Source organism: Bufo bufo, chromosome 1 (genome assembly GCF_905171765.1).
Source record: "Bufo bufo chromosome 1, aBufBuf1.1, whole genome shotgun sequence".
Classification (NCBI taxonomy): Eukaryota; Metazoa; Chordata; class Amphibia; order Anura; family Bufonidae; genus Bufo; species Bufo bufo.
The window spans coordinates 686,373,043-686,401,031 of NC_053389.1; the positions used below are offsets into that span (position 1 = coordinate 686,373,043).

Sequence of the window (27,989 nt, forward strand, 5' to 3'; positions counted from 1 at the left end):
ACAGATCCCCCATAACAGTGTGTCATCCACAGATCCCCCATAACAGTGTGTCATCCACAGATCCCTCCATAACAGTGTGCATTCGCAGCATTATCTCCATTCACTGCTATGGAATTGCCAGTGATCAGCTATTTTCAGAACACTATTAGCATAATTGAGGATGACCATGCATGCACATTGTGCTCTCCCTTCACTTCAGGGGCCCCGGATGGGACAACCCGTTTTTCTGCTTATAAACTGCACCATGAAAAAATTAAGTGCCCTGGCCATTCTTCATGCGGTTTCCATGTCCAGAATTCCCTTTGAAAATGGGCATTAATGAAAATCCACAGCAAAACTGCATCAAAAAGTGTTATAAAATGCATCAGAAAAAAAACACATCCAAAAAAAACTGATGCAGATTCTGCATTAGGTTTTTTTAAGCACAGAAAATACTCTGTGTGAACATACCCAAAGAGGTTGCAGGATCAGCAGCTTACAGTGGAAAGGCTAAAGAGAGAAACTGTGGCAGTCTACAATCAGCTGCTGTGGTTGCAACCGCTGTCTGTGCCTACAAAGTCCTATCAGACTTCTGGTCCAATATTACAGGATTTGGGGACCCACTTTCAATTTTGCCCAGGGCCACACTTTATCCAAAACCGGCCCTGTGTATGGACAGCAGAGAAATATCTCTCACATGCACATTCATTTTCCTGCCGCACACTATATACCACACACACAAACACACACAGTCTATAGATTAGAGTTTGTGTCCTGTTAGTCAGGACTCAGGGAAGCTTTCTTTGTGTTACCGCCAGTATTTGCAAGTTCATTTAGAGTTACCCAGGGTGCACCACGGGGAGACGAACCAGCTTTACACCCCATACCGTACCGTCACTAGACAGGTACATCTCTGCTCAGGAACATCTCTGCTCAGCTGGCCAATACCCGATTGCTCAGACCCCACACACATACAATCACAATACAATACAATCTTATAACGGTAACAGTAAATCTAATATTTCCCCCTCAAAGACTTTACTTTTTGCTGTTTTGCTGAGGACATTATTTACAATACTTGTATTAAAAAAATTGGGATTATATGCTTGCATCTTTATCCTGCAGTGCATGTTGGAGCGGCGGGGCTCTCGACAGGACCCGGGTCCAGTCTGAGAAGCAGGCCATTGTGAGGGGATCCGTTTCAAGCTATGGCGGAAGTTTAATGGCAGGCACTCAAAGATGGCCATACTAAAGAAATGGTCCAATCTGAAGAGGAGGAACTCGGAGCTGATCAGAGAGATCCATGACAGAATATGCCCAGGTACAATGTTTATATTACTTTTGTATTTCTCGCCAACACTCTGTAATGTATATATTCAGTTATGCAATAAGCATTTCATCCCTTTCAAATTATGTAAGTAGGTTACATCATACAATCTCTACCTCGCCATGAGTGTGTGTGTGTATGTATGTGTATATATATATATATATATATATATATATATATATATATATATATATATATATATACACACACTCACTAAAGAATTATTAGGAACACCTGTTCTCTTTCTCTTTAATGCAATTATCTAGTCAACCAATCACATGGCAGTTTCTTCAATGCATTTAGGGGTGTGGTCCTGGTAAGACAATCTCCTGAACTCCAAACTGAATGTCAGAATGGGAAAGAAAGGTGATTTAAGCAATTTTGAGCGTGGCATGGTTGTTGGTGCCAGACGGGCCGGTCTGAGTATTTCACAATCTGCTCAGTTACTGGGATTTTCACGCACAACCATTTCTAGGGTTTACAAAGAATGGTGTGAAAAAGGGAAAAACATCCAGTATGCGGCAGTCCTGTGGCAAAAATGCCTTGTGGATGCTAGAGGTCAGAGGAGAATGGGCCGACTGATTCAAGCTGATAGAAGAGCAACGTTGACTGAAATAACCACTCGTTACAACCGAGGTATGCTGCAAAGCATTTGTGAAGCCACAACACGCACAACCTTGAGGCGGATGGGCTACAACAGCAGAAGACCCCACCGGGTACCACTCATCTTCACTACAAATAGGAAAAAGAGGCTACAATTTGCACAAGCTCACCAAAATTGGACTGTTGAAGACTGGAAAAATGTTGCCTGGTCTGATGAGTCTCAATTTCTGTTGAGACATTCAAATGGTAGAGTCCGAATTTGGCGTAAACAGAATGAGAACATGTATCCATCCTCTGATGGCTACTTCCAGCAGGATAATGCACCATGTCACAAAGCTCGAATCATTTCAAATTTGTTTTTTTTGAACATTACAATGAGTTCACTGTACTAAAATGGCTCCCACAGTCACCAGATCTCAACCCAATAGAGCATCTTTGGGATGTGGTGGAACAGGAGCTTCGTGCCCCTGGATGTGCATCCCTCAAATCTCCATCAACTGCAAGATGCTATCCTATCAATATGGGCCAACATTCTAAAGAATGCTATCAGCACCTTGTTGAATCAATGCACGTAGAATTAAGGCAGTTCTGAAGGCAAAAGGGGGTCCAACACCGTATTAGTATGGTGTTCCTAATAATTCTTTAGGTGAGTGTATATACACACAGCGAGGTACAGATGTAGGATGTAACCGGCTGATTTTGTGCATTTCACACACACAAATATATATGTGTGTGTTTGTGTATATACATAAACTGCCATCATCATTCTGTATTCCAGTAAAAGGCCACATCCATCATTACATTAGATACATCCCACACTTAATTTGCTATTTGCTATGAGGTTCTGAGTTGTTTGTTTTAAATTCTGAAACATTGTGTGATTACAGCGGTTACCGTTCCCTCCGTCCACCGCAGGCCTTCCACAAAGGATCTGGAGGTGGTGGTGTTGTCTGACGAGGAGGAGTAGAGGAGGGAGAGCAGGCCGGACCCTCCCAGCAGCAGCAGCATCATGATGGCGCCACCCCCACCTGATGTGAGCGAAGAGGTGGAGGTGCAAGAGGCTGGACCCACCCCAGCAGCCAGAATCCCCCCCCCCCCAGCTCCTGGTGTCGATGAAGAGGAGGAGGTTGTCACCATCCCCGCCAGGAGGTTCAATATGTGCACATAGCAATATAATTCTGTATCCATGCCACTTAATCTGAATAGCAATTAATTTTTTTTTTTTTTATCCTAACAGTACTGATTAATGGGGAAAAAATATGAGCAGATGCAGCAGGAGCACGAAGCCAGCATGCACGAGTGTCACGCCTTGCCCTGTTGAATGTGCGGAGGTCTGTCAGACTGGCTGCACACATGTCTGACTTCTCTGTTTGTTTTGGTTTGGGTTTGAGCTGGATCCCACCTTCCCTCAGGTGTACTGGGTTTGATTGTTAGTGAGGCTATTTATCCCTCCTTCCCCCAGTGGCCTGTGCGGGTTATAGTTCTTTCTATGAGCTATGGATGCGTGGTGGATCGTCTGCTCCAGCTCTGCTCTAGATAAGTCCTCTCCGTTATTTCCCATTGTGTCTTTTTTATGTAGGCCTCTAGGGAGACACTTGCTTCCTCGGGTTTGAAGAAGCAGGTTGCCTCTTCCCTTTTCCCTACAGGTCAGGGTTTGCCCAGGGTGTATACAGTGCTGCCCATAATTATTCATACCTCCTGGCAAATTTTGACTTAATTACTTTTATTCAACCAGCAAGTAAATTTTTTGACGGGAAAATGACATAGTGTCTCCCAAAAGATAATAAGATGATGTACAAGAGGCTTATTGTGGGAAAAAAAACATTTTGCAGCTTTTTTTTACATTTGAGCAACAAATATAAGATGTTCTGCATTGTGGAAAATCTCAGAGGACGTTGTGGAAGCCAAAAGTGACACCTGTGCTGGCTAGGAGGATAGTTAGAGAGGTGAAAAAGAATCCAAGGATCACCACCAAGGCCACCCTGGTGAATCTGGGCTCTGCTGGTGGCAATGTCTCAAGGCAGACAATCCAACGGACACTGGCACAAATGCAGACTAAGGAGGACGCCACTTCTCCGGATAAGGCACAAAAAAGCTCGCTTGGCCTTTGCAAAAGCTCATCTGGACAAAGAAGAAGACATCTGGTCTTCTGTGTTATGGTCAGATGAAACAAAAATTGAATTGTTTGGTCACAATGATGTTTCCTTCATTTGGCGTAAAAAAGGAGAAGCCTTCAATCCAAAGAACACAATCCCCACTGTCAAACATGATGGTGGTAACCTAATGCTTTGGGGGGGGTGTTCAGCCAATTGGACCAGGGAACCTAATCATAGTAAACGGCACCATGAGAAAAAGAGCAATACATGAGGATTCTCAACGACAACATCAGGCAGTCTGCAGAGAAACTTGGCCTTGGGCACCAGTGGACATTTCAGCATGACAATGACCCAAACCACAGCAAAAGTGGTGAAGAAATGTTAGCAGACAAACAACATTAACGTTTTGGAGTGGCCCAGTCAGAGTCCAGACTTGAATCCAATTGAGAATCTGTGGAGGTAGCTAAGATCAGGGGATTGGCAGGAAGACCCTCCAACCTGGAAGATTTGGATCTCATTGCTAAAGATGAATGGGCAAAAATACCTGTGGAGACATGCAAAAAGCTGGTCTGCAATTATAGGAAGCGTTTGTTCTCTGTGATAGCCAATAAAGGCTTTTCTATTGATTATTGAGAAGGGTATGAATAATTTTGGAGTGGACACTTTTTGCTCAAATGTAAATAAAAGCTGAGAATTTTTTTCCCCCACAATAATGCCTCTTGTACATCATCTTGTTATCTTTTGGGAGACACCTATGCCATTTCCCGTCAAAAAATTACTTGCTGGTTGAATAAAAGTAACTTTAAGTCAAAATTTGCCAGGGGTATGAATAATTATGGGCAGCACTGTAGGTTTAGGCACGAGGACATGTGCATATCCACCATTAGGGTATGCACATGGGCACAGCAGTTTAGGGAAAAGTTTTACGGATCGCTAGGAGGTGACCCTTTTCTCCCTAGCTTTTGGGCCTAAGTCATTTGTTCTGTTGTTTTCCTGTGTTTGGTTATTTCCCTGCTTACCTACCTATCGCGAACAACAAGATGCGGAAGCTGATGTGCAAGCAGATACGGAAGATGGAGGCGCTGCACCTCAAGCGGATGCAGGAGATGTTGGAACTTCATGACCAACTAAAAAAGTTGGCCATAGAGGCATGTTTGTAAATAAATATTTATTCCAGTTCTACGTGTGCTTCCGTTTTTAATATTGTTTTGTTTTAGTGTAATTTTGAACAATAAGGTTGCAGTAAGGCCCCTTTAGTCCAGGGTCAAAATTCATCCGGATCAGGACAGACAGTAGCAGCAGGTAATGGTAACAGTGTAGTATAAGGCCTACACATAGCTCGGCCAAAATCATCAGGATAGTCAACAGCAGCATGTAAATGCTAACGGGGGTAGTATAAGGCCTAGCTCAGCCAAAATAATCAGGACAGCCAGCAGCAGCATGTAAATGCTAACGGGGTAGTATAAGGCCTACACATAGCTGGGCCAAACTCATCAGGACAGACAGCAGCAGGTAAATGGTAACAGGGTAGTATAATGCCTACAACATAGCTCGGCCCAAAATAAAGACAGACAGCAGTAGGTAAATGGTAACTGTGTGTAGTAAGAAGGCCCTACATATAGCTCGGCCAAACTCATCAGGACCAGACATCAGCAGGTAAATGGTAAACATGGTAGTATAAGCCCTACACCTAGCTAGGCCAAAATCATCAGGACAGACAGCAGCAGGTAAATGGTAACGGTGTATTATAAGGCCTACACATAGCTGTGCCAAACTCAGCCAGAACAGACAGGAGCTAGTTCTTTGTTTGTAGCAGGAATATGTTCCCAGGAATGGGCCCACACCAGACCGGGGCAACACCAAAAATAAACTTATACACCTCTGACAGCAGCAGGTTCTTTGTCTATAGCAGTAATGTATTCCCATGCATACAAATTGCAATATATTTCTTTTACCATTTTTATTTGTAAAAAAAAATAAAATAAATAAAAGAAAAAAATTATATATATATATATATATATATATATATACACACACACACATGCCACGGCACAGCCTCCAGAAAATGTGCGTTTATTCACCCAAAAGCAACGTTTCAGTCCACACAATGGGACCTTTCTCAAGCAGTGACAAAAGTGAATGATGCCAAGTACAAATACAAATACTAACTCAGGTGATCATTTAATGAAAAATATTACTAATTGAATTACAGTTAATGTGTTTGATTAGTATTGTGTCTAAAAATGAAAAATACTATTTAAAAAAAATGAAATATGTATTTTTCGCCCCATTAGACGCACCTCCCCCCCCCCAAATTTGGGGGAAAATGCCCCTGCGTCTTATGGAGCGAATACTAATTAGGCTTCCATTATGGAAGCGCTCATTAGTACCGGAGGACCAGGAAGCGGTGAAGGCTCTGTACTCACCGCTTCCTGGTCGTCGGCTGTGCTGTGGCTGCGCACAGCGTAAGGGCGCTCTGTGACCTCACGCTGTGCATGCCAGTTCACAGCACAGCTGACAGCAGGAGGAAGAGGATCAAGGTGGAGGAGAGGAGCGTCGTCGTCCAGGAGCGGTAAGTGGTTTATTCATTTTGTGATCTGAGGCTGGGGGCTGCTGATATATATGGCTGGGGGCTGATTATATATATATGGCTCGGAGCTGATTATATATATGGCTCGGGGCTGATTACATATGTGGCTGGGGGCTGATTAGAGGCATGGAGGACTTATATGAGGCATGGGGGTCTGATCTGAGGTCTTATTGGGGTCTTATTAACATTGGGGGTCTGATTGGTGGTTTGACCTGAAGTGTAAGGACATTTTTTTTTTTCTTATTGTCTTACTCTGAAACCTAGGTGCGTCTTATGGGCGAAAAATATGGTAATATACAAGTATCCATACTGTGAAGAGATTAATAACTTGAATTAAACTATGTGAATTCATATTATCTGCTTAATTCATCAAAATTACATATTAAAAAAATATGTCCAAAACCAATTGTGTCATTAAATATCAGGTGTACTGAATAAAAATATAATGGAGGGGGCCAAGAACTAACCAGCATGGATCTGATATAGCGTCCCATTTGGTTAACTGCGCATGTCGGCGCATTGCTTCTGCATTATATAAGTAAACGTGATCGCATTGAAGGAGGAACACACCCAGGCCGCGAGTGTCCATAGACAGGGCGTTCACATGATAACATATCACGTGTTCGCACCTGAAATGGAACTCAAGCTGAGACACAAACGCATCCTGTCTATTCGGTCATATGATAGCAACCATGGAAATGAGTAGAATAACTTCCAAAATGGTGACATGGCTTCAAGAATATTATATATACCACAGTTTATATTGCAAAGTGAAAAGCTGTGATTATATAAAAATCGCATGTGCAAATTATCATTACATAGTTGTCAAGAAGTAACATAAAATATAAATGTATATACAGGTGTAATTTAAAAAATTAGAAAATCGTGCAAAGTTCATTTATTTCAGTAATGCAACATAAAAGGTGAAACTAATATATGAGATAGACTCATTACATGCAAAGCAAGATATTTCAAGCCTTTATTTGTTATAATTTGGATGATTATGGCTTACAGCTTATGAAACCCCAAAGTCTCAATTTTAGGTACCCTTTGCTCAGGGAGTATGGATTAATTAGCTGACTAGAGTGTGACACTTTGAGCCTAGAATATTGAACCTTTTCACAAAATACTTATTTTCTTATTCAAGGTTTTTATTGGGATTTTCAAATAAGTAGATGTGGTACACAAAGGGCAGCATAATACAGTGTCTTACAATGCCATGAACAGCATAGAGCAGCCTCCAGAAGGAAAAGGCAGAAAAATGTAATTTCCCACATGGTAGGGCACTAAAAAACACGCGCCAATACATGAGTAAAAGAAGTAAATTGATAATGTGGGACAGAGAAGGCTATAGGGGTCTAACCCTAGTAAGACATACACACAACAGAAAAGGGGAACACTTAACGATAGATCAAGCACAAGAAAGGAAGGAGCAGGGGAAGCGGAAGGTGGGGAAGGGCGGGACTAAAGACGGGCATTACGAAAGTCATCTGACCCCCGGAAAGTTTCCCAAGGGCCCCAGGTGTGAACGAATCGAGAGGCGTCCTGGGGGGAGACGCAGATAAGATCCTCCATCCGCTGATGTAGAGCAACTTCTTCAAACCATTCCTCCGGGGAGGGAGGTGTAGGTGATTTCCAGTGGCGAGGGATGACCGTTTTTGCAGCCTGTAACATATACTTAAGGAGCGAGACCTTAAAGGCAGGAATAGTCAAATCAAAGATAAACAACAGAAGTGCTTCAGGAGTGTTGGGATGGGGATTCCCGTCACTTCTCGTATAATGCGATGCACAAAGTTCCAATAAGGTCGCAGGATAGTACAGTGCCACCAAATGTGTAACAAGGTGCCTTCATCGGTATGACACCTCCAGCAGCGATCTGAAACAGATGGAAACCACTTATGAAGCAAAGACGGCACTCTGTACCACCTGGAAAGAACTTTATAATTTGTTTCCTGCGCCTTAGTGGAAATTACAGCTTTATGAGAGAGAAGGAAAGCCCGCTTCCATTGAGAAGAAGTGAGGCCATTCCCTAGGTCACGATTCCAGGCGTGGCAGAAGGAGGGGAGTTGGTCAGAAGTCTGGAGAGTAAGCAAGTTATAAATGGTAGAGATGTCCCGGAAGACTGCAGAGGGGGCTAGGCACATCTGTTCAAACACTGTAAGGCTCCTGCTCAAGGTGTGGGTGGAACGTATAGAAGAGTAAAAATGTTGGAGTTGTAGATATTCAAAGTTATGCCTGGGGTGTATATGAGAAGGCTCCATCAATTGGCTTAAGTGCTTCAGTCCTGAGGTTGTGAGGACATCACAGAAACGAAGGGGGCGCAGTTTGGTTCCAGTGAGGAAGGGCTTCGAGGAGTGCCCTGGGCGGAAAGCCGGGTTATCGGTGATCGGTGTTAGAGGGCCAGTAGTATCAATGAGGAGTGTACGGCGATTAATGGACGCAATCGTCGTGAGCGTGTGATTGGCCGTGAAAGACAGTGGGGGGGTTTTAAAGCCTGGCTTGCCGGATAGCCAAGGAAGGACCGCGAGCGCATGTGAAGAGGAGCTGCGTGCTATATGGACCCACAATTTGCTAGAATCCGATCGCAACATATCCAGAAGCCTGGCGTATACCGCAGAATAATAATATAACTTACAATCCGGCAAACCAACACCACCAAGCTCTTTAGAACCTCCCATTTTATCCGCGGCCTGCCCGGGGCCCATACAAAGCGCGTGAAGCAGCGTCTAATTTGCGGCCAAAAAGTGAGCGGTAGTCGAATGGGTATGGTCTGCAGGAGGTAGAGCAGTTTAGGTAGTAGATTCATTTTCAAAATACTGACTCTGCCGAACCAAGAAAAGTCCCGACGGTGCCAAGAGTCCAAGTCTTTCTGGAAACTTCGCAAAAGTGGGGCAAAGTTTAACTTAAAAGGGACGGATAATTCCGCCGAGACTTTAACACCCAGGTATTTAATCCCCGCCGATGGCCACTTGAATGGGAACGTAGATTTAAGCGATGAGACTAATGTTTGAGGTAGGGATACATTCAGTGCCTCAGATTTGGTCATGTTGATTTTAAAGTTCGTCCATTTACCGAAGAGTGCAATCTCGCGTAATAGGGATGGGAGGGCGACGTGGGGGTTAGTGATATACAACAAGAGGTCATCCACAAAGGCCGCGCATTTATGTTCCACAGAACCAATCTTGACCCCAGATATGTCCGGGTTGGCATGGATCGCGGAGAGGAGATGTTCCATCACCAAAATGTACAAAAGAGGAGATAAGGGACATCCCTGGCGCGTGCCATTGCGGATGAAAAAGGGAGGGGAAAGGGTACTGTTAATTTTAACTCTAGCCGAAGGCTGGAGATAAAGACTAAGTATTTTCCCAAGAAAGGTTTGGCCCAGGCCCAATTTAGAAAGGACAGAGTGGAGAGAATGCCAAGATATACGATCGAAGGCTTTCTCCGCGTCTAGGGACAAAATCATAAGAGGGGTATTGGAGACTTTTGCGTGGTGAATAATATCCAAGGTCCGGAGGGTATTGTCATGAGCCTCCCTCCTCGGGACAAAACCCACCTGGTCGTGGTGTATTAGAGAAGGCAGGAAAGCGTTCAGTCTATTGACTAATATTTTGGCGTATATTTTTAAATCTACGTTTAACAAGGAAATAGGACGATAGCTGGTACACAAATGGGGATCCTTGTCGGGCTTAGGAATAACTGCGATGTGGGCCATAGTGGATTGGGAGGGGAAGGGACATTGAGGAGATACCGCATTGAAGACCCTCGCCAGAAAGGGAGCAAGGATGGTGGAAAAAGATTTAAAGAAGCCAGCGGTGAACCCATCAGGGCCCGGGCTCTTACCACCCGGGAGGGATTTGATCACTTCCTTCAGCTCCCCCTCCGAAAAAGGCGACTCCAAGCTGGCAGCTTGTTCAGCAGACAACGTAGGGCAGTCTCTCAGCGGGTAGGGCGACACATCAGTTTCCCTGCCAGAGAGGTCGGGAAGATTGTACAAATCATCGTGAAAGGACGAGGTAATGTTCTCCGTCGTGTGCAACAATTGACCCCGGGAGTTTTTGACCGCTGGGATATGAGAAGCAGCAATATGACCCCTGAGTGCCCTAGCCAACAAGCGGCCACACTTATTGCCGTATTCGTAGAACTTGCTGCGACATGTTTGAACTATCCGTTTATAGGAAGAGTCCAAAGGCAGGCGCGCGTCCATTCGTGCATTATGGAGATCGCGTAGCACCGGCAAAGAGAGGGCTCGCTTGTGGGCCAGTTCCAAGGAGGCCACTTTCTGCAAAGCAGCCCTAAGAGAGGCAGCTTTTTCTTTTTTAAGGCGCGAGCCATGTTTAATAAGGACCCCCCTGAGAACACATTTGAGAGCTTCCCATTGCGTAGGAAGGGGCGTGGGGTCCGAAGCGTGATCAGACACAAAATTAGCGACAGTGCCAGTAAGGTCCTGCGCGCATACAGTGTCAAGGAGGAGGGACTCGTTCAATCGCCAAGTCCATTCACTTTTAGTCAAGAACAGGAGCGTGAGGGAGCAATACACCGGGGCATGGTCAGACCACAAAATGCTGCCAATAGAAGTGGAGTCTAGCCATGACAGGGCGGATTGCTGGACTAGGATGTAATCTATCCTACTATAGGAAGAGTGCGGGGCCGAGTAAAATGTGTAGTCTTTATCCGAAGGATGATGCAAGCGCCACGGGTCAAGTAGTTGTAGCTGCAACAGTGCTCTTTTCACTTTTTTGATGGCTGTAGAGGAAAGGGATGCCCGTCCCGAGGAGTTATCGAGCGTGGGGTCAAAAGTAAGATTAAAGTCCCCGCTAAAAATGGCCGTTCCGCGAATTAGGGGCAAGGCCTTGTCAATTAAATCAATCAGGAAGGAAACCTGATTCTGGTTCGGGGCATAGGCATTAATAAGAGTAAATTCCCGGCCCCCTATCAGAAGTGTGAGGATAATGTAACGAGCCCCGGGATCAATTACACAGCCCAGCACCTGGTGGGGGAGAGATTTATGTATCGCTATGGCGACACCTTTTGACTTGGTATCCGGGTTATCCGCAAAGTGCCAGGAGGTGCAATACTTATTACGAATGGCAGGAGCCTTACCGTGTTTGAAGTGAGTTTCTTGGAAACAGACAATCTGGGCTCTTTGTCGGTGGAAATGGTAGAGCACTTGGGATCTCTTTTCCAGGGAGTTGAAGCCTTTCACATTGAACGATGCCAATTTGAGTGACGTCATGCCTGCAACAGGAGGGGGGAGAAAACACAAGGAAAAAACACTAGGGATAAGGACGGAGAAGGGAAAGAAGAACTGACAAACAGTAGTAGGAAAGGAGAAGAGAGACAACTATCAGGGTCAGAAAGACCAAAGGAGGCAATCGCTAGGGAGCTGAAATTCCCCAGAGGGGGCCTCAAGCTACGTGGGAAAGGTGACAGCCTAGGAAGAGCAAACCAACCACAATTTCCGACAGAAGAACAATGAACAAATTATAAGTCCCGCCATCCAAACGGGGTTCAGGAGAAGGGAGTGAATATGGCTAAATGACATAAGCGTCCAGACTCATAGTATCAATGGAAGCGGCCTGAGGACAATCAAACGACCCGGCCAGTAGAATATCTTCAATGACGATTCACCTGACAAAATACTAATTTTAAGCTGCATTAATGCAATTCCTTTTAATTTGCATTACTAAAATAAATGGACTTTTGCAAGATATTCTAATTTTTTGAGTTTCACCTGTATAGATATATACATGTGCCAATAATGCTCCATTCCAAAAAACCGGAGTACCACATGGATGAGTATAACGCCAGTCAAACCCAAGCATGTAGAGAGATCAACATGGAAGTCAGGCACCCTGTTCAGGGCGACAGACAACACCATGTTCAAACCTAAATCCTAATTAAAACAAACAAGAAAATAATAAAATGTAATTGGGTCCCTCAATCAGTCCTGTACAATGTTAACTGCACAAGACCTTTTGACAAAAGAAGCACCACATGCGGCCCCCACCTAGTTTTAGTAAGAACCACACCAGGGCAGCCCAAAACCCAAGTAAAGCAAAATTATAACATATAAAATTAAATAAAACGTTTTTTGGTGAATGAAGCGTAACACCTCATGATTGTATTTTATTCAAACGATTATATATATATATATATATATATATATATATATATAGACAATATATGATGAACACAGCACATGCGCAAAAATGAAGCATGCACACCAGTTTAAGAGAATGCTAATACTCGATAGTTGATAAAGTCCTAGGGCGAATAAGTGGTCCACGCTGGTTGTCCTCAGCAGGATCAGGACAGACAGCAGCAGCAGGTAATTGTTAACGGTATGGTATAAGGCCTACACATTGCTCGAACAAACTCAGCAGGAGCAGGACAGACGGCAGCATGTAAATGGTAACACTGTACTATAAGACATATACATAGCTGGGCCTAACTCAGCAGGATCAGGACAGACAGCAGTAGCAGGTAAATGGTAACACTGTAGTATAAGGCCGACACATAACTCAGCATGATCAGGACAAACAGCAGCAGCAGGTACATGGTAATGTTCAAGTCTAAAGCCTACACATAGCTCGGCCTAACTCAGCAGGAACAGACAGCAGCAGGTTCTTTGTTTGCAGCAGGAATGTGTTCCCAGGAATGGGCCCCCACCAGACTAGGGCAACACCAAAAATAAACTTAGACACCTTTGACAGCAGCAGGTTCTTTTTCAGCAGGAATGTGTTCCAAGGAATGAGCCCCCACCAGATTGGGGCAAAACCAAAATCAAACTTAGACACCTCTGATAGCAGCATATTCTTCGTCTAGAGTAGGAAAGTGCTCCCATGCATACAAAATGCAATATTTTCCTTTGACAATATTTTTTTCCAAAGGTATTTTAAGTTTATAAAAGCCCACAATAAATTAGGACAATATTAGCTCTACCCGCTGCCCACATCGGTCTGCTCTCAGTTTACATATCGGGCACATCGAGTCTGAAGAAGAACACTGCGGTAACGCAGCCTGCTGAGCCATGTGCTGATTCCTCCGAGCCAGAGGGCAGCAGGACTGACAGGGTTTAGCAGAAGCTCTCTCATCCTCCTTTTGTCTTTGAAGAGGCATGGGTACCGCCGCTTGCCCCACCCATACATGATCAGCGGCGCACACACGCTGGGCTCCGGCCATCGGCAGCACCCAGCCGTCCTCTGCCCGTCTGAGCACAGAAGCCAGTGAGGAACCAGCTTGCCTCAGCCCGGGTCTGGAAGTGTCCCCGGCTCTGCCGCCGGGATAAGTTCCCCTCCCCTCGGTGATGACTCAGTCACAGTCCCCGGCTGCTGGCGGGGTCCTCGGTAGCTGCCTCTAGTGCGCATCCTGGATCATCGATCGCAGGTCAGGCTGCTGAATAAGCCTTAATCTGCGAGGCTTGGCTACACACAGTGGGTAGTGTCACACAGCCCGGGCCAGACTTTACCAGGAAGGGGCTGACAGGCAATGGGGAGCACCTACACTGTCATTCAGCAGAGCGGAGTAACGATGTTTTGGAGGGAGAGCCAAGGAGAGGGATTGACAAGGGACCCTTCAGCGCCCGGAACCGACGGCGGGAGCCAAGAAGTCGCTGCCGATCCAGGACTCATTCATTTTGATAAATGTCAGTCCATCCACAGAGTCTGTGGACAGATGGGTCCGCTTGTCGGTGACCACCCCACGCTGAATGTCCGCTCAGACAGTACGCTGGGGAGGGGGCAAGACATTACTTCCAGCGCATACTGAGCGAGCTCACGGCAGGTGTCAAGCCTGGCAACCCAGTATTCTATGGGGTTGTCGGTGATCATGCTGTCGGAAGCACTGAGAGACCCCATGTAGTCAGCCATAATGCGGGCCAGCCACTGGTGGTGACTGCTGCTGCTGCTACTGGATTGCGCAGGAACAGCCTCATCTCACCCATAAGATCACCTGCTCGACTGGAGGTGCTTGGGCCAGCCACCTGCTGGGTGAGATGAGCGGGGAGAACTGGAGCATGAGGCAGAGGGTTGGCCTGCTCCAGCCGGCGGAGCAGACAGGCCCGCAGGTGTTTCATACGGGCATCCCACCAGCTGGCTGGGATGAACTGCTCCAGTTTCCCCTTGCAGCGAGGGTCTAAAAGGGTGGCCAACCAAAAATCATCCCTCTTGTTAATTTTCCCGATCTGTGGGTCCCTCCGGAGGCAGCATAGCATGTGGGCAGCCATGGGAAAGAGGACAGCCCGCTGTGACTCTTCTTGGCTGCCCGGGACCAGGACGTCTTGGTCCTCCTGCTGCTACTGCTCCCTCTGGGAGTTGCCCCTCCCCTGGACTAATGGTGCACCAAACACAGGATCTCCCTCCTGACCAGGCCAAGACTCTTAGATGTCAACAACCTCCTCAAAAAATTCTTCGTCCCCCTCCTGGGCCTGGTCTTGGTGGAGCAGTGTTGCCTCTTCTTGCTCCACCAAGGAACTCTCTCCAGCATCGAGCAGGCGTTCTAGTGTTCTGTCCAGCAGGAACACTATGGGGAGCACCTCATTGAGGCCGACATGCTCCCCGCTGACCATCTTAGTTGCCTGCTCGAATGGGGCCAACATGTGGCAGACCTGGTGTATCTGCCCCCACTCCGTATTGGTGATGTAGGGGAGTGGGTGTGATGGCCCGGAAGTGCCTTGGTCCAGCAGGTACTCTTTCACCGCCCGTCGCTGCTCCCACAACCTCTCCAGCATATGGAGGATGGAGTTCCACCGCGTCACACTGTGAGGTGGCAGGCTGTTGTCCTGCTGCAGTTTGGACAGGGACGTGGTGGCGGTTGGGGAGCGTCGGAAGTGGCTGGCAATCCTTCGTACCCTTTGCACGATGTCACTCAACCTTAGGTATGTGCGTAGGAACTTCTGTACCACAAGGTTGAGGACATGTGCCATGCAGGGCACGTGTGTTAGACGGCGGACGTGCCCCATACTTGTGTAGCTACGGGGATGCTTGCTGGGGGGCTCAGCAGCGGTGGCTTGAGGGAGAGCAGAAGTTCTCCCCTGGACACCCCGGGGCTGCACCACAAACTGAGATGCCGCCACATCTGATTATCCGGCGCCTCGGAGGGACACCCAATGGGCTGTGAAGCTGATATAGTGTCCCTGCCCATGTCTGCTGGTCCAGGCATCCATTGTCGGATGCACCCTTTCTCTGACAGCATGATCTAACGACAGGGATACATTTTGCACAATGTGCTGGTGTAGGGCAGGGAAGCCGGTCCTGGCAAAGAAATGGCAGGTGGGGACACGTCATCTGGTTTGGGCCTGCTCCAACATCTGCCGGAATGGATTGCAGTCCACAATATTGAAGGGCAGCAGATGTTGGGAGATAACCCTTGCCAGGAGTCCATTGATTGAATGCACCCGTCGGTCCCCAGGTGCGTAGGCCGTGGTGCGTTAAAATGCCTCGGCGACCGACAGCTGGCGCCGGACGGCAGTGCAAGCGACAGAGGAGGGTGCAGAAGAGGCAAAGGTCTGGCTGCCAGTACCAGTACCTCTAGGAGAAGGAATGGGGGAGTGGGAATGCATTGTTGGAAGGGGATGGGGTGGCTGCAGGACAGTGGCAGGAGCTGCTGTCTCCTGCGCACTGCTGCTGTGACCACCCTGCATCTGGTCCCACTCCCGCCGGTGGTTGACTTTCAGGTTCTGGGTAAGGGCAGTGGTACCCAGCCGAGCAACAGACCTCCCTCTCCTCACCCTGGCATGGCACAGCTGGCTCCGCTGTCCCCCGGCTGATGCCTGGGACTGACTAGGTGCAGGGGTTCTGTGGATGATACCACCCACAAAAGTTGGAAGGGATGTCACTGGGGTACTGATGGGGGGTACCCCCTCCTCCATCCCTTCCAAAAGGTCCTGCGCATCCGGAACAAGCTGCAGCTGTAGTGTACGGGGACTGTAATGCCCGTCACTACAAAAGTGTCACTTGGTGTGCTGTCGTCCCTCCTTAATCATGGGAAGTTGGTATATGTCAGTTTTATAAAATGTCATGTAATGCAATGCTATGTGTTTCCCTGTTACTATGACACTTGCATGTACAGGCCTGCTAGGGGTGTCATTCCAGCTTCTAGTCACTAGAGGGAGCTAGGGAGCCCTAGTTTATATAAGGCCCAGTCAGGGAAGTGAAAGGGAGACGGAGTCTAGTGTCTGTAGTCTACAGTTGGAGATTAGACAATGTCAGAAACCAGTCCAGGCCTGAAGCCTGCCATCAGGAGAAGGTTCCCCTCCTGAATTCCCTTATGCAGAAACAGGAATACTTAAGTTAAAGAGCCTGAGGAAGCTGAGAGAGAAACAGAGGCAAAGCTCAGAGAAGCAAGAGGTACTCAAGAGAACAGAGGAGGTACTCTATAAAGCTAAAACCAAGGATATAAGCCAGAGCTAGGTTATTGGGCCTTGGAGAAGATTTGCTATGTTCCAGGATCAGTCAGAGATAGAGTGCAAGCTCCTGTACTGCAAGTCCTGTGTTTAACACTCTGTAATCACCTTGCTCAATCTGTATTGCCTGCATCAACCGTATTGCAAAATCGACTGTATGCCAAGGAACTGCGATTCCATTATTGTCTCTATGAAACCTACTAAAGTTGGAGTTCTGCTTTAACCTCACGGTGTTCCTCATTTATTCCTGCTATCCGCAAACGGTGTGCCACCGTTTAATTGGCACTGGCGTCACGAACAATTTCTACCATCACCTGCCTATGCAGAGAGTCAGCCGTCTCAGGTTAGTGTCTATTGCACTACTACACCCAGGAACACCTTTACACACAACTTGAGTACGCTGCACCTCTCTTTTGGCGTCACGAACAGGATACGCACGCTTTCTAGTGCAAGAAGCGTGAACTTTGTGCCTTATACAGTTGCCCTGTGACCAAAGTGACAAATTGCCTGTTTATTGAAAGTGGACTTTGTGGACTGAAAATCTACCCAAAGTATACCTAAAACCTCTAAAAAGCGCTGTGCAGTGTTGCGCTACCAAGAGGAAGAAAATCGCCACATTGGAGTGTGGTTTTGTGGACTTTTTACAATCCTGCTTGCTGTCAGTGAATAGACAGCGTTTATACCCAAAGATGGCTGCTGGGCTTGCTGAATTTACTGCTGCGTCACCTTCATCCCGAAAAGGCGGGAAAAATTGGCGCCTTTCTGAGGAAAAAGCGGGAAGGAGTTCAAGGTCAGGCGCCACTGCTTATCTGGACATTTGCATGTCTGCCAGCATGGACACCGCCTTCCATATACTGGAATACCCGGGGGGCGGCCTCCCAGTGCAGTGGGAGGAGCTGGCTGATTTAATTGACGCGACCCTATCGCTCTCCAGAGAAGGATCGAGCATGTTGGAAAGTGAACAGAGCGTTGCTGCAATGTCCGCACCTGAGATTGCGAAGACGTCTGATGTTGGTGTAGAGCCAGAGGAGGCTCCACCAGCCTACTCTCCGGGACCGGAGCAACCCGCCTGCCGCCCACGGGAGAAAGAACCAGAGCATCATTTCAGCTCATGGAAGGACTTCTTTCAGCCCTCTTTCAAATGGTCCTCACTAATGGCGGAGATCCGGGAGGCCGCTATAAAGCGGAATACCAAGACCAAGATCTACTATGAAGAGTTGACCAAGACAATTCATGAACGACACACCAACACCCAACCCCGCCTGGAAAGGAGAAAGGGAGTCTTGGTGTCCTTTGACAAAACCCGTGGCTACGGGTTCATCCAAGACTATCTGACTGGCAGAGACCTATATGTGAATAGAAGGTCTGTCAAGAGAGACTACCTCCCTTCCTATCAACACAGCCTCCGCGAGGGAGAGGAAGTGGAGTTCACCCCTGCCGAGAGCCTGAGAGGCCCTTATGCAACTGCCGTGTCCCGTCCCAAGCGAGCACCTGAGGACTGGGAGGCAGAAGAAGAAGACTACTCTGGCTGCGAGCGGGAACCGGAACGCTCTCCAGAGCCGGCCCATCACGCCTTTCAGGAGCGGAGCTCCTTCATTGGGCCTAACGTCTTCTGGCAGCCAACCGTGTTGGAGAAATGGGTGAGCCCCTATCCGTCCCCCGAGCTGCCTCGTCGGGAGAAGACCATGCAAGAGATGGAGAATTTAAAAGGACTTCAAAATACCTTTAAGAACATCCGGAGGGGTCGGAGACCAGACGCATCGCCAGAACCTGCAGAGGCCGAGTCCGCACCATCGGTGACTGTACCTGCGCCGGCGGCGCCAGCGGATGGCAGCGACTCCGACACAGAGAGCATCGGTGAGCAGATTGTCCGGCTGGAGGAGAAGTTGCGGGAGCTGCGCAAGATCGCGACCGCCAGGATCCAGACGCCGCCAAAGAAGGACGAGGTAAGGGTGCCTGTCACCACCCGTAGACCACCTTCTGCTGCCACCGCTCCGCCAGTGCCCCAAAGAAGACCTCCGGTTGCTGTGAATAGCTGCGCAGAGCCCACCGGACCGCTTGAGGCGGCGGTAACCGCTCCATTCCATCCCACCATTATCATGCCGGGATCGGTACGGTCCACCCAAGGGTTTACCCCTGGGCCCATGGGGCCAATACCTATTAGGGGCCCCTTCACCTTGCAGCTGCCCCCTAATACAGTTATGTGGGCCCATCCTCCTGTAGAGGACTACTACAGGCCGTATTTGCCAGCGGAACCAAGTGGTTATGATATGCCACTGTGAATCAGCCTGCTAGGCCTTTGATTTATTTCACTGAAGAAATATGGTGTTAACCCTTCCAGGACAGGAGTCCTATGTTTCCTGGTCCTATGTTGCGGCTGCCAGTTCATCCACGGCTCAGTGGTAGGTGTTGACCACTGAAGTAATAAAGCTAACAAGGCCAAGTTTGTTTTCAGGACCTCCTGCCTGCTTTTGCTACCCCACGCCAAGTTGTGCCTGTTCCTTAGTTGCACCTTTTACCCTTCACCCCCTTTTCAGGTTGATCAGGGGTATTACAGCACTTGTCTTTGCTGTCCTTTTATTGTGCAACTTCATACTAAGGAACCGTGCCCGGAGACAGACTCAAAAGAACCTGAGCCTCTGAGAATTTTGCTCTTTTAAAGGAAATGTGCCCAGAGATGGACTCCACCGCATGAGAGCCTCTGTGATTTAATAGGAAAATAACCTGGGTACGGACTCATGTTTGTTCTTTGAGCCTCCAAGAACTTTTATACTGTTTTATCTATTTTGCTGTTCTATTATGGACTTATTCATTGTCATGGACTATCCTGGTTATAATGTTACGCTGTGCCAGGTCAGCGCCCCCGTTCCATTCACTATCCTGAGAGAAGAGAACGACGCCCCTTGTCACTACCCTTCACTTTTGCCAATTGGACCTGATGTGAATGTAAATGCAGATGAATTACATGTATGTATGCCTGCATGTCTCTATTTTCTGTTTCAGGTAGAGATTCCAGTTGGGCGAGCCCTGATGGAGTACGAGGTCGTACTCAGCTTAAAGCAGTGGGGTATGTAGTGTACGGGGACTGTAATGCCCGTCACTACAAAAGTGTCACTTGGTGTGCTGTCGTCCCTCCTTAATCATGGGAAGTTGGTATATGTCAGTTTTATAAAATGTCATGTAATGTAATGCTATGTATTTCCCTGTTACTATGACACTTGCATGTACAGGCCTGCTAGGGGTGTCATTCCAGCTTCTAGTCACTAGAGGGAGCTAGGGAGCCCTAGTTTATATAAGGCCCAGTCAGGGAAGTGAAAGGGAGACGGAGTCTAGTGTCTGTAGTCTACAGTTGGAGATTAGACAATGTCAGAAACCAGTCCAGGCCTGAAGCCTGCTGTCCAGGAGAAGATTCCCTCCTGAATTCCCTTATGCAGAAACAGGAATACTTAAGTTAAAGAGCCTGAGGAAGCTGAGAGAGAAACAGAGGCAAAGCTCAGAGAAGCAAGAGGTACTCAAGAGAACAGAGGAGGTACTCTATAAAGCTAAAACCAAGGATATAAGCCAGAGCTAGGTTATTGGGCCTTGGAGAAGATTTGCTATGTTCCAGGATCAGTCAGAGATAGAGTGCAAGCTCCTGTACTGCAAGTCCTGTGTTTAACACTCTGTAATCACCTTGCTCAATCTGTATTGCCTGCATCAACCGTATTGCAAAATCGACTGTATGCCAAGGAACTGCGATTCCATTATTGTCTCTATGAAACCTACTAAAGTTGGAGTTCTGCTTTAACCTCACGGTGTTCCTCATTTATTCCTGCTATCCGCAAACGGTGTGCCACCGTTTAATTGGCACTGGCGTCACGAACAATTTCTACCATCACCTGCCTATGCAGAGAGTCAGCCGTCTCAGGTTAGTGTCTATTGCACTACTACACCCAGGAACACCTTTACACACAACTTGAGTACGCTGCACAGCTCACTCTCCTGCATTACCTCTCCCAGGATGTCCCTCTCGCTGTCACTGTCAAACACAATCAGGGATGAGTCTTGGGGGCGGGGGGATGGTCCTGCAGGAGGTGGAGAGCTGCTGCTGCTCAGAGCAGTGGGAAGAGGACTCCGTGCCACTGGCTTGTGTCATGAATGACACAACTGCCTCGGTGTCCTGAGATGAAATGGGGCGGCTGCCACGCCCAAAAAAAATCTCTGATGAGGCGGATGCCCCTGCCAGCTGCGCCAGCCCCTCAGCGGGTAGAGGAGTGGCCCCGTGCTGGCAGCAGTCCAGCACTGGAACCGACTCCCCTACCACGGCTGCTGGCACGCCCACGCCCACTCATGATCGATTCTGCAAACACTGTGTTTTTAAACACCAAAAAAATATAGAAACAAAATGAAGAGGGAATTTGGGCTAACTTTATTGGGTTTGGGGAAAATGGGGCAAAAATGAAATAAAATAGACACAAAACCCTAAGCAAAATACTTTTTTTATTGTTTTTTTTTACAGACGAACGACGATGACAATAATCCCTCACTAGCACACGAAACCCTAAGACAATGACACTAAAACACCAAGCAAAAGACTTTTTGTTTAGTTTTTTTCACAGACGAACGCTGATGACAATAATCCCTCCCTACTCTAGCACACGAAACACTAAGACAATGACACTAAAACAGCAAGGAAAAAACTTTTTATCAGCTACACTCACTAACTAACCTACACTGACTATCTCCCCCTAACTAACTATCTGTATTATCTATTTGAGCTAACTAACTAACTATATAATGTCCCTAACACCCTGCACTTTAACCTATCAGCTACACTAATCACTTACTAAGCTACACTGAGTATCTCCCACTAACTAACTATCTGTATTATATAATATATATGCAGGGGCGTACATAAAAATCACTGGGCCCCATAGCAGGAATCTAAATTGGGCCCCCATTCCCCTTTTATAGCCCCTCCTTTTGTTCCATGAACCATTCTTGCTGCTGCGTTTTATAATTTATGCCATCAGGGCCGGATTGGGATTACAAAACAGCCCTGGCACACAAAAGAGGTATAATAGATGCAGTGTGTACAGGTATATAGTATATTCCCTAGTGTTATGATATGTGAGGTACAGGGTGTAATATATGCAGTGTGTACAGATATATAGTATATACAGCAGTGTACTGATATGTGAGGTACGGGGTATAATATATGCAGTGTATACAGTAGTATAATATATGAGGTACGAGGTATAATAGATGCAATAGATGCAGTGTGTACAGGTATATAGTAAATACAGCAGTGTATTGACACCTCGTACCTCACATATCAGTACACCGCTGTATATACTATATATCTGTACACACTGCATCTATTCTACCTCGTACCTCACATATCAGTGCACTGCGGTATATACTATATATCTGTACATATTGCATGTATAATACTGTGTAATATATGCTGTGTGTGTATGTATGTGTGTGTATATATATATATATATATATATGTATACACACAGAGCAGTGTATTGATGTGAGACATACAAGGTATAATACTGTAGATGCAGTGTTTATAGAAATATGTGGTCAGTTATACATTATGCAAAGTATGTGGATAGCTCACCACCCTCCTCAATAAGGTAAGGGTACTCTAGTCGAGAAACTGCTCACTCAGTCAGTTCAAAGGGATAATAAATAAAATAGAAAAACGACTGGCACTCACTATGAGGTTCACATCAAACAACTATTTATTAGCCGCCAGCTCAAATGGAGTGGTAGCAGCAATGCATACAATACACAGTAAAAGACAATAATGTCCTTAAAAAACCCCTAAAAAGAATAAAATACAACGCACTGATTATATTACTATATGTAGATACACAACAAATAAAAAATTTCCTGAATAATGTTGAACTCTATGTATAGCGACAGTGTTCCTTTGCCAGATGGCAGTATATATCCAAATCACTCGTATTGGGGATACTGTCTCTTTAAATAGGAGATGTCACCAAGTCCATTAGTATCCTATCGAATGTCCACTATATATTAAATGAATTGGTCCGGATCCAGTGGAATTTAACAAGCTTCAATGGCTTATAATACTGAATGCTGCTGGGGGGTGCCGTTTAGCTCTGTATATTGATCACCGGCAGTCCCTTAACCAGCTGTACTGTGGTCTTCAATAACTTTTCCTGTTGTATGTAGCAAGAAAGTATCGCTTACCCATATAGATGAGTCTTCAGCAGTCAGGTTTGGCCGCTCGCTACACCGCTCAGCTGGAATAACTTTCGGCGTCCTCGCACTCTGGTGATTATCACGTGCTCTCCCAGAGATATCGCGGGACTTGGAAACTTTGTTCCGGTATTCCTATAATGGGTGCTTGCGTAAGATGAAGAAATGGAGCGCTCCACTTATGAAAAATGATCTATATCTTGCCGATCATATCCAGAATCTTGCTGTAAACAGGGATATAACGCCAGACGCGTTTCGAGGACTTCACTCCTCTTCCTCAGTGGCTATATCCCTGTTGATACGTCATCTCCTTTTATATCGCCACAAGCAGTTCGCATAATCTGGGCTGGAATCTCTTTTTCGCAGAGGCCCAGTTTGAAGTGGAAGCCATGCATTTGAGGGATAAATTCCTGGCCAAACAATATCCAAGCAGTATATTAGAAGGGTCATTGGAAAAAGTTAGGAAACTACCAAGGAGTTCACTACTGACTGTAAATACAGCTGAAAAGAATGAGATAGACTCCCAATTTAGGATTATCCTTCCCTATATAACACAAAGGAGGAAGGTTGAAGAAATTATCAAACGCCATTGGCACCACCTTCTGCAGGATAAAGTTATAGGTAGGATAATACCTCCAAGACCCCAAATAATATATACGAGGGCGGCCAATTTGGGGATAAAAGTAGCCCCTTCTATTAAGACGATTAAGACAAAAACATCAAACGCTGGGAGATTGACTAACCTAAAAGGTTTTTACAAGTGTGGACAGTGTATCTGTTGTAAAACTACCAAAATTCCAAGAAATACCAAGAGGGTATCTTCGACACATAATTCCTTTGTGTGGGAGATACAGTAGAACACTTCCTCACATGTAACTCAGTTAGTGTGATTTATTTAGTTAAATGTCCGTGTTCAAGACAATATATTGGACGGACTAAAAGGACCTTGAGAGTGAGGATATCCGAACACATTTCCAATATTAGGAAGGGATATTTAAAACACTCACTCTCAAGGCACTTTAAAGAAGTCCACGGACAAGACCCTACAGGTTTGTCTTTTGTGGCCTTAGAAAAAATTGACAAACACTGGAGGGGTGGAAACCATATTGAGCGGATGTCAAGGGCAGAATCCAAACAAATCTATAATTTTGGATGCCTGATGCCAGCCGGTTTAAACGCGGAACTGGAAATTTTTGGCTTCCTATAGATTTGGGTGGTGTGCCCCTCATTCAATTAGGGATCACATGCTTGGCCGTGTATCGGCGCTGTGATCCCCTCTTGTTGATGGGCCCACCTCCCTTTCCGCTACTTCTACTACATCTATCAACTTCAGAAAAAACATAAGAATATGAGATGTATAGGATGACGTCCTTTTATGTACTAAAGTCTTTTTATTAATTATCATCTAGTCCCCATCAGTTTATGAATTGGTATTTACTTCCTGTTCTATATATTGAATTTTAGATATATCATTTTAGTAAAAAATAATTTAAACTGTTTTACATTTTTTACATATTTTTGTAAATTATTTCCACATTTTATATTGTATGACCACTGTGTTTCTTAATATAAGTATTTATTATGATATTGCGGTTCAAATACAATAAAAAACGCATATGCGATTTAAAAACCACATCAAAAACGCACCAAAACCGCATTATGCGAAAAAGAGATTCCAGCCCAGATTTTGCGGACTGCTTGTGGCGATATAAAAGGAGATGACGTATCAACAGGGATAAAGCCACTGAGGAAGAGGAGTGAAGTCCTCGAAACGCGTCTGGCGTTATATCCCTGTTTACAGCAAGATTCTGGATATGATCGGCAAGATATAGATCATTTTTCATAAGTGGAGCGCTCCATTTCTTCATCTTACGTAAGCACCTATTATAGGAATACCGGAACAAAGTTTCCAAGTACCGCAATATCTCTGGGAGAGCACGTGATAATTACCAGAGTGCGAGGACGCCGAAAGTTATTCCAGCTGAGCGGTGTAGCGAGCGGCCAAACCTGACTGCTGAAGACTCATCTATATGGGTAAGCGATACTTTCTTGCTACATACAACAGGAAAAGTTATTGAAGACCGCAGTACAGCTGGTTAAGGGACTGCCGGTGATCAATATACAGAGCTAAACGGCACCCCCCAGCAGCATTCAGTATTATAAGCCATTGAAGCTTGTTGAATTCCACTGGATCCGGACCAATTCATTTAATATATAGTGGACATTCGATAGGATACTAATGGACTTGGTGACATCTCCTATTTAAAGAGACAGTATCCCCAATACGAGCGATTTGGATATATACTGCCATCTGGCAAAGGAACACTTGCTATACATAGAGTTCAACATTATTCAGGAAATTTTTTATTTGTTGTGTATCTACATATAGTAATATAATCAGTGCATTGTATTTTATTCTTTTTAGGGGTTTTTTAAGGACATTATTGTCTTTTACTGTGTATTGTATGCATTGCTGCTACCACTCCATTTGAGCTGGCGGTTAATAAATAGTTGTTTGATGTGAACCTCATAGTGAGTGACAGTCGTTTTTCTATTTCAGTTATACATTATGGTCAGTGTGTGTGAGGTACATGAGGTAGTGGTCACTGTAACTGTCTGAAGTATTATATATGAGTGAGCAATGAGTAAAAAGCAATGGGTAAATGATGAAAAGTGGAGGACCTCCTCTTACCTCTCCATTCCAGTCTGTATGGATCAATGCAGAGCTGCTTGTGAACTTCTAATACTTGCTGTTAGGGGTTGAAGGACCTGTGATGATGTCATCATAGGTCCTGGCAGATATACCTTTGAAACCTAGGAACTACACCATTTTTGGTGCAGTTCCTTTGCTAGATTCTGCAGGACCTGTGATGTTGAAGATGATGTCATCACAGGTCCTGGCAGATGCACTGTTCTAACCTGGGAACTACACTTTACACTGTGCAGTTCCCTTACAGGACCTGTGATGACATCATCAAAAGTCCTTTTGCTTTAGAAAGATAAACAGGAGCAATTAGGGGGCGGGGACTCTCCTCCACTTTGGGCCCCTCTTTCCCATGGGCCCCATAGCAGCTGCGTGGTCTGCCTATATGGTAGGTACGCCACTGTATATATGAGCTATCTAATGTGTTTGTGTTTGTAGTATTATATATAGGAGTTGTGCCTGACTCCTATGGTCGTGCACTCCCTTAGCCCCTCTTCTGCCTCACAGGCTGATTTTTAATTAGCATGAGTATAAAGTCTGCTCAGCATGCATGCTGGTATTTGTAGTCCCTGGATTCAATGAAGGCCATTTTGGCTCCACACAGATATAAATCAAAAGGGGCCCAGCATGCATGTGGGACCTGCACTTCCTGGATTTCATGGTCGCTGTCATGGCACCCAACAGGTGAGCTTTAGTGTTAGAACCCGTCTTATAGAGATCGCCTTGGCGTGCGGCAGACGGGCTCAAATGATTTTGTACAAAATGTATTTGCTAAGCATCTCTAATTTATTAGCATAGCATTTGCAATGTAATATACTTTTGTACTCTACTTTTGGTTTGTAGAGTGCTGTTGCACTATGTGTTTGTCAGATGTATATTTGCAGCCACACCAGCAACGTGCACCTGCGCATTGGGATGTGCTGACCCCTCCCCCCCTTTTGTGTTTGCAACTATCTGTATTACATATTGGAGCTAACTAAATAACTATATAATGTCCCTAACACCCTGCACTTGAACCTATCAGCTACACTAATCACTAACTAAGCTACACTGAGTATCTCCCACTAACTAACTAACTATCTGTATTATATAATATATATGAGCTATCTAATGTAATGAGTCTGACACTGCAAAGAACAACACTCCTCTCTCTCTCACAACTGCAAAAAACACCAGGAAATGGCTGCTGGGGAGTTTCTTATACAGTAAGGGGTAGGCATCTTTCCTATTGGTTGCTAGGGATGTTGCTAAGCTCAGACAAAGATATTGCAGCCTTCTCATTGGCCCACAAGCTAGAAGCAGGGTGTGTGCTGGTGAAAAAAAAACATTGAATGTAACGGATCTCCTGGCACCCTGACTGGGTACCTCCGTTGATGGATGCTCCTAGCATTTCCCGAGGACTCCAAGCACTCCGCTCTTCACCAAAACCACCACAGGAACCAGGAACAGGAACAGCTCTTACAAGAGCTAGTAGTTATAGCCAGGGGAGTATAGCAAATCTTCAGCATATAGCAATCCCCAGTGTCGATCAGTTACACAAACACCAGCCTCAACATGATGAAGGGTAAAACAGGAACTCCCTTTATTGAAGATCAACTCAGTATATATACAGTTCAAGAAGTCTAACATAATGCAATCAACCATGAACAACATGCAAACAGACATCTTCACCCCCTCCATAATGAATGAATAGGGAGAGAGGAGACACATGTGATGGGATTATCTCTGAGTGTATCATAGGGTGATCTACTCATCTAGGAGTCGGCTGCTCCTACAATCAGCTATCTTAATCCCATCACTAACACAATCAGTGGTAGTCTCAGTGCAGAGTTAACCCTTTTTGTGTTGCTGAATCCACACCATGCCTTTTTAATGGGCAATAGGAAATATGTGGCATATAAATTCCACACATAAATCAGGGTTCATAGTTCCTTGTAACCCCAAAAGGTCTGAGGGTGTCCCCATAGTTCTGGGTCCATAGTCTGTAGGAAGGAGGCTGGCCCTCAGGCTTCTCCAGCAGCCCCAGTGACGGTTCAGTCCATCACATTGAATATTCGCGATTACGAATA

General features: G+C 45.9%; 1 long non-coding RNA gene across 1 annotated transcript; it reads left to right on the plus strand.

The window, feature by feature from the left end:
* The first annotated feature begins 5,313 nt into the window (after positions 1-5,313).
* Positions 5,314-15,525, plus strand: LOC120987167. The gene is made up of 3 exons (XR_005775941.1): positions 5,314-5,324; positions 5,770-5,771; positions 15,387-15,525. It is a non-coding gene; the product is annotated as an uncharacterized LOC120987167 (long non-coding RNA).
* The last annotated feature ends 12,464 nt before the right edge of the window (positions 15,526-27,989 follow it).